The following is a 16,662-nucleotide window of genomic DNA, read 5'->3' as shown; positions in this document are numbered from 1 at the left end:
AATGTGTTATTTTTTCTTAAATCTATCGCAGTTTATGAAGGGAAATGAGAACTGGGAAGTCAGTCATATTCATTATAAATAATTAAAAGGTCATATTAAGCAGGTGTAAGGAATTCTAGAAGAAATTCTTCTCTAAGCACCAATAATTTAATTATTCATTTGTTTTGTTAATCCCACTCGGCCTGTATGACTTACGCGTGGTACAATTTGCTCCAAATCGGTTGTTTGAACACACGCATGCAGATCCTCCAGGAAAGTTCTGGCACACTTGATTTTCTGAGCAATGAGTGATACCAGTGTCACATTCATCTACGTCTGAAAATATAAAGACCATTAGTACTTCATATTTAGTATTTTGAGAACTCTGTTTATCTTCATTTTAATAGCTAGCGCTTTCCGTAGGAGAAGCAAACTACAAGTGTTGTTAATAACGAAATAATTTTCTTTGGTGAACCTCCCCTACCTCCTTGGTGACCAGGTGATCTTTATTCAGCCCCTTTCCCCGTTTGAATAGTGAGAATATATCCAACCAAACCCTTTTTTTTTTTCGTCGAGTAACAGCCATTAGAATGCCGGGCAGTTTTGTCAGAAGCTAAAAAGCTTTTCACATTTTCCAAAGAAACTTTTTTGTATTTCTGATAATGACAAGCAGTTACCAGTTGCACAATCCTTTCCTTGCCAACCAGATGGGCATTTACAATGATAGTCCGTTAGCTGACTGATGCAGGTTCCACCATTGAGACAGGGATCACTGTGGCAATAGTCGATGGCTAGACAACACATCAAAAATACAAGACATTAGAGGAACTCATTAACGTTCATTTCGTCCTCCGTACAACAAGTCAAACTTCCTATGTGACAAGAAAAATGTGGAAAATCGAAGAGACAAGCTAAAAAGGAACAACGACAGCAGAGAATGGAGAAGATCGACGAGGATTGCAAAAGGCAAACTTAAACAATTACCTTGGGCGTGAGGGAAGGTATAAACTATTAGCTTGTTAAGGTGGAAAAACAACAAAATCGCATGAATAAAAGTGAATGACGACGAGGGAAAAAGAAGCAGAAGATAGACACGGATTTCAAAATGGAAACCTCCACTGATGGAGCTTATCCTTCGCTCGAGAATTTTTTTCATTGGTGGAGTTTCTTTTCATGAAAAAAAGAAAATAGGAAAGAATTACTGTGCTTGGGATGAAAAAATTGGTTCAGATTACAAACAATGGGTTTGCACCCACAGGCCGGAGATCTCTTCGTTGAGAAACGGCTATTTCTGTCATACGGGGTTTGGTTTCTGTTATGGGGAGGCAAACAAAAAACATGGTCCTTAACATTCTGCTTCTTATTTCACTTGCTCTACAAGTTCTGTGATAAAACCAGTCACTTTTTTCTGTTATGAAGTCTTACCGTGACAGATCTGTTCCCGCACTAGACCTTTAATCTCGCTTAAGGCCGAAAAACTGACTGCAAACACGTGCTCATCAACAGGATCAGAGGCCATCTCTCTCAGCTCCTCATTGTCATAACAACAGCCCACACCAAGACTAATAATAGTTGCACCCTCATCACGAAGTTCTTCTGCAGGTTCTTCAACGTCATCATGCGACAAACCATCCGTCAACACCATCACAACATTCGGCACAGTTTTGCGTGACCCTTTGATGTCTTTGAAGACTTCTTTGCGAACTTTATCCAATGCATATCCGGTGTTGGTTTTCCCTCCAGGGTAAGACATTTCTTCAATTTTATCTACGATTTTCTCGACTTCGTCGACATATTTACCTAATTTTAGCACCACTTGCGCTTTTTCTGAGTAAAGAACAACAGCCACATGCGTGTCGTCTTTGCCAATGTTGAACGACTGCACCATATCAATCACGAAGTCTTTGGACCGCTGGAAGTTGCCTTTACCCTGACTTTCTATGCTACCTGATCCGTCCATGACAAATATCAAGTTGAACTTTTGATTGACGCAAGCTGTCAACAAATAGTGAATTTCATTATTAACACCATTCCTCTGGAAGAGAATCTTCACACTCACTATAACATTATCAGTGGAAAAGGAAACATTAACAATACATTCCCATTTACCAACACGATTTTATTGATTTTGTACTATTTTCATAACCATTCATGTTTTTTCTTATTCCACTTTCAATCACAGCTACAACTTACCTAATTCACACTGTGGTCCAGCATAGTCTTTTCCGCATTTGCATTCAAAATGTCCCAGGTGATTAATACACGTTCCTCCATGTATGCATGGCGCTGAATCACACTCATTGATAATATCTATGTATGATATAAAAAGCAAATTTTAATAAGCAGCGGAGAAGAAGAAGAAGAAGAAGAAGAAGAAGAAGAAAAAGAAGAAGAAGAAGAAGAAGAAGAGAACTCATAAAACGCAAATTGCACAAATGGGATCGACTTGAATAACATCTGGGGCTTATTGTCTAGCATGAAGCGAATAATGATATCATTACTCCATCTGGACAGGATATTAGTGTAGCCCTTGCATGTTGCCTCCGAATGCTTCGTAAGGCTCGGCGATTTTTTTAGGCGTTGGTAAAGTTCAATTGGGCATACATGTTTAGAAAATAGAACATAACTGCTACCTAACGTGCTCTATGATTGAACCCACGAGATAAGATGAGTCAAAGTCATTCCCTGAACAGGTGGAGAAGGTGCATGGACGACGAAGCGAGCAAAGGAGACTGAATCTGGAAGCAGGTAAGACGATAGCCCAATACTGAGCCAGATGGTGGGAAGTCTCCAAGAAACTATGCTCTAAAAGGATGGGAAAAAATTCAGCCAAGTTTCTCGACAGTTCATAATCCGTAAACGAAACAGGCAAGATGAGAGTAAAAGTGACACAATGACCCCGGCCGAGGTTTTATCGCTGACCGTTCGACCTAGAATCCAACGCCTTCTTCTGCAAAAAGGCCACTTACATCCTGGAAAAGTTCTTAGTGATGGTTTCTCTAGACTTACCTTCTGTGCAGTTTTGCCCTCCAATTCCATGCGGACATGCGCAAGTGTAGCTTCCAGAAGAATCGGAGGAGCAGTTTCCGCCATTTTGGCACGGGTTGAGAGAGCATGAATCTATGAACACGACAAAACAACAACTCTGGTATCAGGTGTCTTATTTCTAAATTAGACTAACATGTTACGCCAGCACTACACAATTAAATTCACTGTCACCACTCACACCCCGCTACTTTTTTTTTCCTTTTTTTTTTTACTATTTTTTAAATTTTTTTCCTATATATTATACTTACATATGTATTTACACTATACTTACTTCTTATACGATGCTTACACTACATTAACTTGCACTACTTACAATGCACAAATTACAATACAATTACACCAGTCAAATTGAATTACAGTTTATCTATTTACGTTATTAGTCTAAATTAGACTAACATGTTACGCCAGCACTACTCAATTAAATTCCCTGCTGCCACTCACACCCGGCTACTTTTTAGCTTCCATGACGAATCTAACCTGTTACGCATCTAAATCCTCCACTTTCGCCATAGTTGTTCACGCAGATCTCAGCAGATGAGCAGTCAGAACTGGAACATGGATTTGAAGCTACGATAGACACAGAGACATTTCCGTTAGGAACACAACAAAATTCATATACTGTTTAGAAGATGGCCCGCGTTCCCTTATATTCACCCTTCCTTTTCTGCCTTAGTTCGTTCTTTCGAAATATCTGCGGCAAGTTTATTCGCTTCTTTCTTAAAACTACAAACCTTTGCAAATTTTGTTTCTTGTAGTGCTGATAAAATGCGTCAGATCAGCAAATTCTGCCTTCAATAAGTGCTCCTCACTCGGCTTGGTAACCAACATGTTTAGTTGGGACATGCTGTAATGTGAACCCAACGGCAAACCGATGATGGTGACACCTCTTTGACGAAGCAGGGAAGCAGGTACTGCATAATCATCCTCGGCCTTCCCAGCGACCATTGCGATAACAACTGACGCCGTAGTTTCATCAAACAACTTTGTTTCCTCTAGTGACATCGTTAGTGCTTTTCCCAGGTTTTTGTATTTACCCATGGAATAATTAGCGTTTCGTAACATATTTGCGAACTCGGAGAAACTGGATGAGTTTCCTGGGCTGATTAAATATTGGGTGTCTGTTGCATATGCTATAACACCGATGCTACTGTGACTGAACGTTGATGCCGTCGTGATAATAAACTCTACTTGACGTGTTATATTGTCCTCTCCCACGTTATAGGAACTATCCAGCAAGAACAGAATGGTGAACGCCTTGGAGCAATCTGTAACAAATGAAAATAGTCAATTGATGTGGAACTGAAATGCCGAGCATCCATAACAAGCCAACGGAACAACATTGCGGAAGTAATCTGCATAGGAGATGCAGGCTCATATCTCGATTCTATACAGATTCTTATACTGACCTTTATCACAGTTGTCGCCATAGTTCGAGGAATCACTACAGGTGCAATCAAATCCACCCAAACCCTCGGTGCACTTCTTTCCAGATTCACAGCTCACTCCGTGTTCTGAGCATTCCTTTACATCTGTGTAATTTAAAAAAAAGAAAATGTTCAGGTCAGAATTTTCCACCTTTGTGCGGCCATAATCAACTGAGTTACTTTGATTTTCAAGTGAGGGATAGATTAATTTGCTTTTGCATACAAACGCAACGTTATTGATTTAGCAAACTGGCACCACCGAGTCAAACAGTCCGTGAAAAAATAAAGCCAATTGCTACTTACACACTTCCTTTTTCCCGCGTTTTTGCTTGCTTGTGTGTTTTTCTTTGGGTTTTCAAAAGCTCCACGTGAGATATTCCTTTAATTGGCTGTTTTGAGTGCCTTGGTTTTGTTTAATGAGACTGAACCGAAGGGCCTTCTAAATCTACGGAGCCACATGTGATCATTCTTCATTATTCACTAAGTTTGTTCTTTTAGGAGCAGTTTTCACCCACATTACAAACCTTCAGTACACAAGTCACCCTGGAATCCCTGTGCACACGCGCATTTCAAGCCGGCATCTGTACAAACTCCATTGAAGTGACATGGATTGTCTGAGCAGCCGTCCACTTCTGTAAAGTAAAACCGGTGAAGTACAGAATTACAAAGAAGAAAATAATTTGCATCTTAGTGACTATGGTATTTCATTCATTTGAACTGCAAATAAAAAAAAAAGAAAAAAAAAAGAGAAAGTAATCAAATACACGAAAAAACAAAACATTTTAACCAATGGAGCGACTGTCAGTACTCCTGTTAGTACTTAGCTCATGCTACTGTCATTGTTGTTATTTTGAGTTGTTTTTTTAAATGTTTGTTCGTTTACTTTTGCTTTGTTTTTCTTTTATTCAAAGGCGTTTTAAACTTCGAAGGCAACATAGCGATATTTCGTGCCACTTCAAGTTTTGTGACAAGTAAAAACTAGCTTCAGCTCATAGGAAGTAAGAAAATACCAGGTTAGAAAGATAGAAAGGTATGAAAGAAGTGGTAAGAAACCAGAAAGATTAACACGGATAAAAAATCAAGCTACCTCTGCATATGGCTCCTCTGATGTTATTCATTACAAATCCAAGTGACGAAAATTCCGTTTTGAAGACGTGTTCTGATTGACCGTAAGCAATCTGGGTGAGCTGGGAATAATTAATATTCTCACCAATTCCCACCACAAAAACAATCACATCCTTATTACTCAATAGCGTCGCAGGTTGTATGACGTCATCGGTGGAAACCCCGTCCGTGAGAAGCACTAATACCTTTGGAACATTGTCCCGAACTTCAGCATCATCAAAGAGTTTATTTGCCGTCTGGTACAAGGCCTTTCCGCTGTACGTTCCACCACTTGGATAAACGATATTATCAATCGCCTCCTCTACTCTTTCAGGGCTTGCGTACTGATTCAGTGTGAACACAACAGTAGAATTTGTTGAGTAAACTACCACTCCCACACGCGTGCCGGAACTTGAAACACTGAATGAACGAGTGAGGTTCTTCATGAAATCTTTCATCATATGGAAGTTATTTTCGCCATGGTATTCAATACTAGAAGAGCCATCTACCACGAAAACTAATTCAATCTTGTTGTAACTACAATCTGGAGATATAATGCAAATATTACAAAACTTGTGAAGTTACTAAAAATAGTAAGAGATTAAAGGAATTTAGTTTGAAAGAATACTCGGTTACTGTATACAAATAGAGACTGATTCGTGGCACAATATCAGAACAGGAATCGTAAAGAACTGAACTTGGCATTGTTCTCAAACTATATGATCCTAGTGCGCCACTTTTATGAAAACTAGTATTTCCTTTGTCTGATTTCCCCTAGCTGTCATTTAAACTTAACTTTCTAATAAACAGTAAATTATATTTTTAGGTGAAAGCATGTCCGCTCACAACAATACGTTACAAAACATGGAGGTTTCTCACTTACTTAAGTGACAATTTTTGCCGCTGTATCCATGATTACACTCACACCTGTAACTTCCAAAGGTGTTTACACATGTTCCTTCATTCTGACAAGGGCTGTTAAAGCATTCATCATAATCTACACAGTAGCATTTAAAAAAACAACGACAACAAAACTTTGAATGAGGTGAGCACCTGGAGAGTTGAAAAATTGCAGTTGATTTTTTATTACTTTATTGTTATTATCATTATAACAAATTCATGTAAGTTTTTACCCATGCATACATGTTAACATGTTTGATCATTAAAGCAATATTTTATCGATGAATCCAACAAAAAAATTAATACTCACCATCCTGGCAATTACCATCTGACAACCCATCATCACAAATACAATTATAAGTCCAATCCTCCAAGTTTTCAACACAAGTACCACCATTGTGACATGGCGTTGTGTCACAGGGGCTTGAAATTCCTACAATTTTAAAAGGCATGTTGGCAACAGACCGGACAAATGAACTATTGTAGATATGCATTAAGGCTAGCTCCATATATCACCACAACGTTAAAAGGCGCTAGATTCTTGTCTATCATATCATATCATTTTTGAGATTGTCGGAAAACGAAATGGCATCCAAACCGGCCTTAGCTATAGTGGAAGATAGAGAATCGCTCATAATACGTAGTTTATATCCCTCTATGGAATTCAGAACTTGGTTGACAAAGACTTAAAACAAAGCAAAAAAGTATTTTGCAGCTATAAACAATAAAGACATCATAGAGGTTGATGTTCGAGCAAATATATTTTTGGGAACTTTAATAGAAAAATAACAATCCGATAAAAAATTAATTAAGATAGAGCCAATTGCTATGATAAATGTACCTTGGCAATTGTCCCAGAGTTGGTCTCTGTCATAATTATCAGTGGTTGCACACCATGGTTGGTTGTGATTGTCCTTAATACACGAGTATCGTTGATGTCCCATGTACCAGAATGGGAAAACGCAACATTTGTTCCTCTGTGTTGGGTAGCAACCTTCGACAAATAATAAATTAAAAGTTAAATAAATAGGAAAATAGAAGATCATATTAATTAAGCAGAACCCCATTCAGTCAAATTTTCAAAAGAAAACAAGAATATGGAGCTTAAGGTCAATGACTGAAAAAAATCAACGGTAAGGGTCGATTACTTATACACATAGCAACTAAGCACAACGCTGCTTCTAGCGCTACCTTTCGTCACTTCTTCTCCCTCTGTCACGGTCGTCACGCAGCCTTCAAGATCTGTTCTCAAGCACCTGCCATCATGACTATTGGAAGAAGGCGCCAGGCGCACTGAATCGATGAGGAAAGGTGGTGACACCCCATGGTCATAGCCGTAGTCTCCATTTTGACCTGACATATGCTTTTCAAAAAGCTGAAATAAAATTTATTCCATGAATACAATCATATTATCGCTAGACTGAGTGATAAAAATGATTCATTGTGGTCCTAATATTGCTGTATGCTTCAAGTCCTTCTTGTCTGTAACAAGCCGCGATTTAAACCCTTTCTGACCGTTTCATCACTTAGTAATAATAAAATGTAAAACATTTTTTCCGCTCTTTTGACTTTTTTTTTTGGTAATAAAAAGAAACATTTTGCTGCTACTGATCTGCAACTATTTAACAAATAGATTTTACATTGCCATGCGCCTTTAAGAGCTAATCAAAGTGCGCGTAGAATTCGGCTGATCATATAATAACGATCAAACGTTTGGTCGATTAATAGAAATTTAACTCGACGCGTAAGCTAGGGTCGACAGTTTATTGGAGATATTCTTGCACTTGAAAGCGTCGTCTCAACAATAAAACGTAATTCTGAATAGAATCATGTTAAAAGATGCCTTGTAAATAGCAATTTGTTAATAGTTAATGATAAAAAATAATTAGAGCGTCGACCGTCCACCGTGTTGTAGTTGTAGTCCTTGTCTTTTGTTTTTGTTCTTGTTTTTTTCTAACAACTGCTGCTTATGACGCATCTAGTCACATGACCGTGCTAAACTTGCATAGCTGCGAATAGCTGAGATTCGGAAATTGTTGAAACTTGCTTCTTTTGACGTTTCGTATGCATCGATCAAAAGCTACTTTAGGGAAAATTTAATAGGTCTATCCTTCCTTGTAACTTACGGAATCTTGACTACAAGTTGAAAGGATGCGATACGGAACAGGAAATAAGGGGGAATAAGGAATCTCAACTCACAGTGCAAGGCAAATCCCCATCGGGAGTTTCACTATCCGAAGTATAATTCACACAGATTTTCTCCATTGAGTTCGCTGCGCCCAGCTTTCCTTGCACAAAGAGTTTAGACAAGTATACTTCTCTCCCTGTAGAGAGATAACCAGAAAAATAAAAAAATAAAAAAACATAAAATAAAACAAACTGGTTAAAAGTGTAATCATTTAAAGTGGGGTACAAACCTTATCAAAGATTAAGAGAGTTTTGCAATAGAAAGTTGTAAAACCAAAGCTAAAGATATCACAACGGCCAATCAAAACAAAGGTGAAAGTCGCAGAGTGCCGATGAAATTGTAAGTTCGAGCAATCACCCTCCCTGAAGCTCGGGAAAACACGCGAGACCAGGTTGTGATTGGCCAAAGTTACGTGCCTGTTTAGGTGAAAAGGTGTTGCAACTTGCCCAGACTAATCCCAGAACTTAGAGAAGTATAATCCGTGCAATTCCGCAATTTCTTCGACACTCAACTTAAAATTTCTCATAAGATTTTCAATCTTCCCGCGTCTCTAAGTTCTCGTTTACGACTCACACATACATTGCGGTTATTATTATCAAAATGTTTCACATGTCCACTAAAAACGGCAATGTTAAAACGCAAGACTTACCTAGATCAATTTCAAAATATGGGCGGGAGTCACCATCAGTTGGACACCAAGAGTAACTTCCATTTAGAACTGGAACGTTCCAGGATCCTTTGTAAGACGAACCTCGAACCGTTGATTTCGAGACGTGAATCAGGCCATTTCGCAACATCTTTCCACACTTGGCTTTTATTTCATAAAAATAGAGTTAGGGAAAGCAGAATGATTAGCTGAAACAAAAATACGATAGTGCTAACTTTGAGCGACGACTTTTTTTTGTTTGTTTCTTTTTTTTTTTGTTATCTTGAAGGACATCTAACTTTATATTAACAGAAAACATTAACCAACCTCCAAGAAGATAAACCTCATTGATGAGGGGACCGCCTTTTCCTCCATCAGGACAATGTGCGTCACCATACATAGCGTACCTGCTAAGAGCTGCGGAACCGGAGAAGCACTCGCCGCCATTTTGAAGAGCAAACACCTTGTAGTCGTTTTTAGCAGCCTCTAAAGCGCATTTCATGACTGCCTTGTCTCTTGTTCGATATGGTACATCTAAAAATGTTGCATTTCCATTTTCCATCGAAATAAGAGCGTGTGCGTTCGCATCATCTACGAAACATCCGAGAGACAGATATTCCAGGGAACGACCTGTGCGAAGAAACGACATTTCGAGAACATTTCCTGAATCTTCACGAAACACTTTGTCAATAATGAGCACTTAAAAGTGCTCCCCTAAAAAAAAATTCTATAATGACCTTAGGGTTAAAAATATACTTGATATATTCGTCGCAAGTATTGAGAAAGAAAAGGAATAATTCCCATTGCTGTTGAAGATTCTAACCTATTCTTATCACCGAGCTGCAAAGTAACTTGCTTTACTTGTGACAAACTTGGCATCATCTTTTCACCCAATGTATGTGAAGTGATGTCACCATCTTGGCAGAACCTGACAAACCCCAGGGTGTAGTAAAACACTAATGTGTGATAAATATCTTGGAAGATCTTCCTTACGTTCCTGGATACTAGTTATATCTGGTACACTTATTTCACATTGACACTGAGTTGCGTCTAGAAGCGCAGCTTGTGGCAAAAACACTTATAAGTGAGGGAAATGCGAGCTAGTCTCGTAGATGTCACGAATGTAAAATTGAATTGTAGACTACTCATCAATCTATTTGTTTATTATTTATATATCCATTAATTTGTTATCGACATTAATAGAGTTCCTCACTTTTCTCACACTGGTCGCCGTAGAATCCCACAGAGCATGTGCAGTTGTAGCTACCCTTGAAACTATTGCATTTACCATCGTTTTGGCAGGGAGAACTCGCACAACTGTCCTCAACTATTCCAATGGAAAAAAGAAAAGCAAATTATCTTGGAGTAGGTGTCAGCTCACTCCTCTTAAATGGAATTGGCAATCACAACTTACAATATGAATATGGATAAAAGCAAAGACAAAACCCCCAGAAAGGACTTTGGTAAAAAAGTATCTGATATTTCTCTGGGAAATGAACAAACCCATGAAGGACTCATTATTTCCCAAAGGCCCTAAACTTTTGTATATTTTGCAGAATTTTTGGGATAATACTCAATTCCTACCTTGGCAGATTTTCCTTGCTAATTTCTTTGCCAAATACTCATCCAATCCATTCCAGCTGCTCAAGGCAATGAAGTAATCACTGTCAGGGTCCGAAGCTACTTCTTTCAATTGACCCCCCGAGTAATCACTTCCAACCCCAAGTGCAAAAACAGTTGCATTTTGCTTCTTTAACATGACTGCAGGATGACCTATATCGTCCATAGATATTTGACTTGCGATCAAAATCGCAATGTCGACAGCATCTCTTTGATGACCCTCGTCCAAAAACTGTTCTGCCATGTTTGTCAGCGTAGCTCCCACGAGCGTTTCTGTTGTGTTGGGGAACTGTTCATACTCAGGCATTAAGGAATCAAGGTCTGATCTTGTTTTAAACACTCGTTTTTGATTCCCATATGCTAGAAAAATCCACGTGTCGGCTGCATCCACTTTTACGTACTTAGACACATTTACTGCGAATTTCAACGTTGATACAAAGTTCTCCTCTCCCGTCTTGCTTGATGCATCCAATGCAAAGCCCACGTTCATTTTAGCTGAGCAGATAACTGTAAGAGAAATAATGGTAAATTTTAAGCCTGGTTATCTAAGGGAATTGTGATGTCATTAAGTAATTGACACGGGCATACTTGGAGAAAAAGAACCTCGTATGCTCCTAATGGAACTGGAACCTACGACCCTCCAATTAGTACTGCGGATGCTCTACTACTGAGCTATAGGAGACTTGTGGCAGCCGAAGCCGTTTAACTAGGTCCGTGATGACAAACTTCCTGCATACATACTACTAGCGTAGTAATGTCGAATGTGTTACCTTCGCTCATCATCTTTCATAGTTAAATAGTCACCATAAAGTTAACGTGAAGACCAGGGTAAGTGTTTCAGTCTTAAGCATTTAATTACATCTAATGTTAGATAGAGATGAGTGGTTTTTCAAGCATCATTAACCCACAATGCATAGACAACATATTGTTTATATTACAAAGGCTGTTTAACCGACTCATTCGTCATAACCTTTCTTTTTCCCTTAATGTGGAGTGCATATCCCTCCAAACTAGCCCAACCCAAGAGTCAATCAAATAAAGTTTATTTCAATCACATAGAGGAGCAACCCTTGTTTATTTAAAATCGTCAATGATTTGCCGAGAAGTTTGCACGGATTAAGTAAAATGGCTCTTAAACAAAGGAAACAAAGAAAACATTTTATGTAGTGTACTAAAGTGCAAATCGTATGTATTCATAAGTTCATGAATAGGATTTCTCTCACTGGTCGCACATTCTTACTTAAGAAGAGAGATTTTAGGCTGACAAGGTTCACCTACATTTTAACACTTCAGCTCGGCTATATGCAATGTTCGCTAGCAGAGCGGAAAGCGACTAAGCTGGCGTGACTCGACAAAATAAACAATGGATCACACTCACTTTAAGTGCTCGACACTTATCTTTGTAGATTGGCGCCACTGTATATTAGTGGTTTAATTAGTGTTAGGCCGATCTTAGATCTAATAGCACCTTGTTACTGGAGCCGCCTAAAGAGAAAATGCTTTTTACACTTGGTACTAGATCCTTTCATGCTGCACCATGTTTGTGGAGTAGTTCGCCCCCTGGATTGCGTTCCATCCCATCATTGACAATTTTTAAACGCAATCTTAAGACCTGCCTTTTTGGTCAGGTTTTTCTTTACCGTTTTAGACCAGAATTTTTATTTTACTTAAGTTTTTATATATATATTTAACCTGATTTGTTTTATTTTATTGTAAGTCTCATTTAAATTTTACGTGGTATACTAAGAGTAGTTTTATGGGTGAATCACTGTAAAGTCTATAGCGTCATGGAAATTCTCGAATTATCATTACTATCACTAGATCGATCATCAATGCAAAACCCAAGAAATATTTTCAAACCTCTCTTAAAACACATAGACTTGAATACGAAATTGCATTGTTTTTCAAAACTTCTTTATTCATTTATTTATCAATTCTAAAAGTGTCGGAAATGGATTTGAAACTGCAGCTGTAATTTTACCAGAGCTCACTATTGGGAACATCTCTCCTCGGTCATTGTAGATACCAATTGCTTACCCCCTTTCATTGTTTTTCGTGGACCATTAGAGCAAAGGACTATGACATCCCACAAAAAGCTTATATATTGCTTTGACGTCAATCACGCGGCTACAATATCGAAAGATTACCTTTATCGTGTACACTGATATCCCACACGCGATTGGCTCACGAGTAATACTTGTCATGAACTGTTGCTAAAAAAGAGTTTGCGGTTTGTCATCTACGTGAATACCGCACCTCTTATGAATTATTTTCGTTTGCTTTACGCAGTCACTTCCGTTGAGGTTGCGACATTTCGACTGCATAATACAAGTCTTCTTTAGACGACTTGGTGGTGACTTGTCAAGCGACGACATATTATGGAAGTCATATTAATAATCCATGATGCTCTTAAGAGTAGCGTGCAACTAACGTGTGTTGATATTAGGATTAAATACCTCGTGAAACAAACGATAACACTTAAAGTTTTATTATGATATTTATGGAATATCTAGTGGTTGTCCACGCGTTTAAGGTAATTTGTAGAAAAGCGACTCAAATTATAATGTGGTAGTTATTCTACCGGCTATTAATTACTGTCTATGGTTTTTCAACAACTTTTCATCGACTCAATTTTGAAAATGTTAGGGAAGCTTTAGCTGTCAGTTAATCCTTGATGGTTATAAAAAGCCCCCACATATCGTTTCCTTTCTTTGCTCTCGTCGCGTGTGACTCGGTCGACTCGGTTTTAGTAACACGAGCGGCTAATGATGCGAGAAGTAACTGATATCGATGAACTCATACACAGCAATGTCACGATTTCAAGCGATGAAATAGTTTGCCCTGTGGCAATAATTTGATGTCCACATACTTAGATTCTTAATTCTAGACGTAAAAAGTTGACTTTTCCTGTTTTGTTTTTTTTTTCTTTTTTGCTTTTTAAGTTGAGTGTTTGCTATTTCTCGTATTTGCTCGGAAATTGGTAAGTAAAATAGTTTGTTTATACTCAGTAGAGGGTCCTTATAAACGACATTTCATTGTTCTACATGACTCGCATTCAATTTCTATTCAATTCACTACAAAAGTAAAGATTATGTTGAGTTGTTTTCAATTCATATGATTTCAACCATACAAGGAGCTTTTCAATTTTTCACTAAACAAAAAAGCATACATGGATTCTACAAGTATTTCGGAAGAACACTTACTAAATTATCATTATTTGATATATAAACTTTTCAAAAATTTTAAATGGCGCAGAAAATGTTACAATATCCCTAAGAATAAAAATAAGGTCGAAGGTCGCGAAACATTAAGTGATTTTTTCCAAGTCTCAATTAAAACTGTTGCACAATCACCCATCGTTTCAGAATTTTAATTAAGGCAAAAGGTCTCATTTTTTTTCTAAATGCATAAAACAGTAAATCTCATCAGGCCAAATATGTTTTATAAAAGAGTAAGCTTTTGAACTATTATGCCATGCAATTAAAGGTCTTATCTTTTAACAGTGGGACAATAGATAGAAGCTACTTTGACACTAAAACTGCTGAGTCAAGTCTAACAAGCAGTTTTAGAGTCTAGTTCTTTTTCCCTTTTTTTTCTTTTTTCTCGAATAAGAAAATTTCAGGCTAATAAAAGGTATAATTGGGCTTCATCGTGAAAAAAACTGCTTTTAGACTTTGAGTGCGTGTTTTGAGTGATAACTGATACAATCTTCTTGCCAATCTTTAATCCGAACTATTACATTTTAACCGAAATAATGTTTTGAAGAGAAGTTGTCAAGCTTTGAGTGGGGAAACCAGTATTTATTTTATTTCTCCATTTTTATAACGAAATTAATTTTATATCATCTATCCATCCTTTATTTTGTATCTTTCAAATTGGACCACGTGAAATTTCAGAAACTTGACTATTGCAATTGAAAAACTGTGGTAAGAGTTTCTGATTTACTATCACCAATAACTCATCTTAAATGACTGATAGTTCTAAACAAAATATCGGCATTGCAAATCTCAACAGAAGACTTCAGTTTTCCCACTAATTTCTCTCACGAGAATTTAGATTTGCGCAAAGACGATTCAAGCTCCTTTCTCAGTTTGGACAAATCAGTACTTTTCTTTGATGAGGATAGATAAGAGACGACGATACAATGCAAGATAAGTAATCATGGAAATGCAGTTATAGCTAACGTGTTATTAATACTTTGTTCGCTCTAACTAATTCTTGATACTACTTGTTAGGAGAAAAAAAGATTTGTTAAAGGAATTTTATGATGATTTTATCATCTTAAAATTACCAAATTAGCCTTACTTTATATTTAAGAACATACCTTCTCCGTTTGCCGAGACAACAAAAAGCAATCCAAACAATGTAAAAACTTTCGCAGAAAGCGAAATTTTCTGTAAGGAATACATCGTTGCCTCCAGAGGACAGTGGAAAGCTCTGTCATTGCAAGGATTGCTACCCCAATTATAAATATGTCATTAATTAATGTAAATCCAGGACAATCAATCCATTGATTGTCTACAGAAGCATGCAACATTGCTGGACTAAAATATATGGAGGTTGTGAGAGATTGTCTATTAGCACGAAAAGCTAGAATACTTGTCAAAGATGTCATTATTTTCAGAAAAATTGAATCTCTCACTAGGTAAAAGTTGGGTTTTTGTGCAAAATTTTTGTGCATGTGGTCTAGATGAAAGCGTTTAATGGACTAATATTTGGTGTTGCCTTGGATAACAATCAACAAAGCCATTTTGATATTGATGGCTCATGTTTTGAAAGCAAAAAACGCGAAGGTGATCAGGGCATTTTTATTGGTTGATTTGATTTACATTCAATCATTTTTTCAGGCCCATGGCCCTCCTTGACGTCTGAGGTTTACCGCCCAAGAGCCTTCCTTAGATAACAAGGGTAAATGTAAGAAAAAAATGAAACTGGAATTTTATTGCTGTACACCGTCACATTTGTCTTCAATGAAAATTAAGAATTCAATAGTTACTAATATTTTTTAAATCACAATCTGTTAAGCGCAAAGGATTAGCATTATCATCATACGAATAGTTGGGAGCCATCCGATATTTCATTCATAGCCTATCGAGCAGGGAGCAGCACAGCTAACCATTGTCAAAAACAATAAAGCAAATAAATCACTTATAATTGATACGATAGTAAAACGAGTATAATGACTAAGACACGCAAAACATTCCTGTTCATCAAATAAGTTCTCAAAATTTTGATGCAACAAAAAAAGTTTTTCGACTCCTCAAAATACAAAGTTTAAAGTACAGATGTAGAAATATTCTCAATGTAAAACGTTAACGCTTGGAATAACTTAAAGCTATAGCTATTTACTTTGAACTGCTCATGCTTGCTGAAAGATCGGAGAATCTTTAAAACAATTTCATTAGTAGTCACCTAATGCGTAACGTGTGTTGCATAATTGACCAAACTCCGGGTCTCTGTGGCCTCAGTCAGGCAGTAGACCATTGCCCTATGATCATTTGTGATAATTAGCCTCGTTCAAATTTTTACATGAAAGCTAAATTTCATGCATACTACCTAATTTTTTCGTTATAACTTATCATGAACTAAGCCTCACCGCGATAACGAGATTTACTACAAGTCCCGCGAGGGTTGTTTGCATTCCGGCCAGCCAGCCTATTCTTAAGATATCATTTATATCCCTAATATAGTGTTCCGTAACAAAGCTCGCTGCCGTAAATTGTAGGCGCTGAAGCCTCCTCACTAGCCATCCT

This window comes from Pocillopora verrucosa, chromosome 11 (genome assembly GCF_036669915.1).
Source record: "Pocillopora verrucosa isolate sample1 chromosome 11, ASM3666991v2, whole genome shotgun sequence".
NCBI classification, from domain to species: domain Eukaryota; kingdom Metazoa; phylum Cnidaria; class Anthozoa; order Scleractinia; family Pocilloporidae; genus Pocillopora; species Pocillopora verrucosa.
This window is presented reverse-complemented; position numbering follows the sequence as displayed.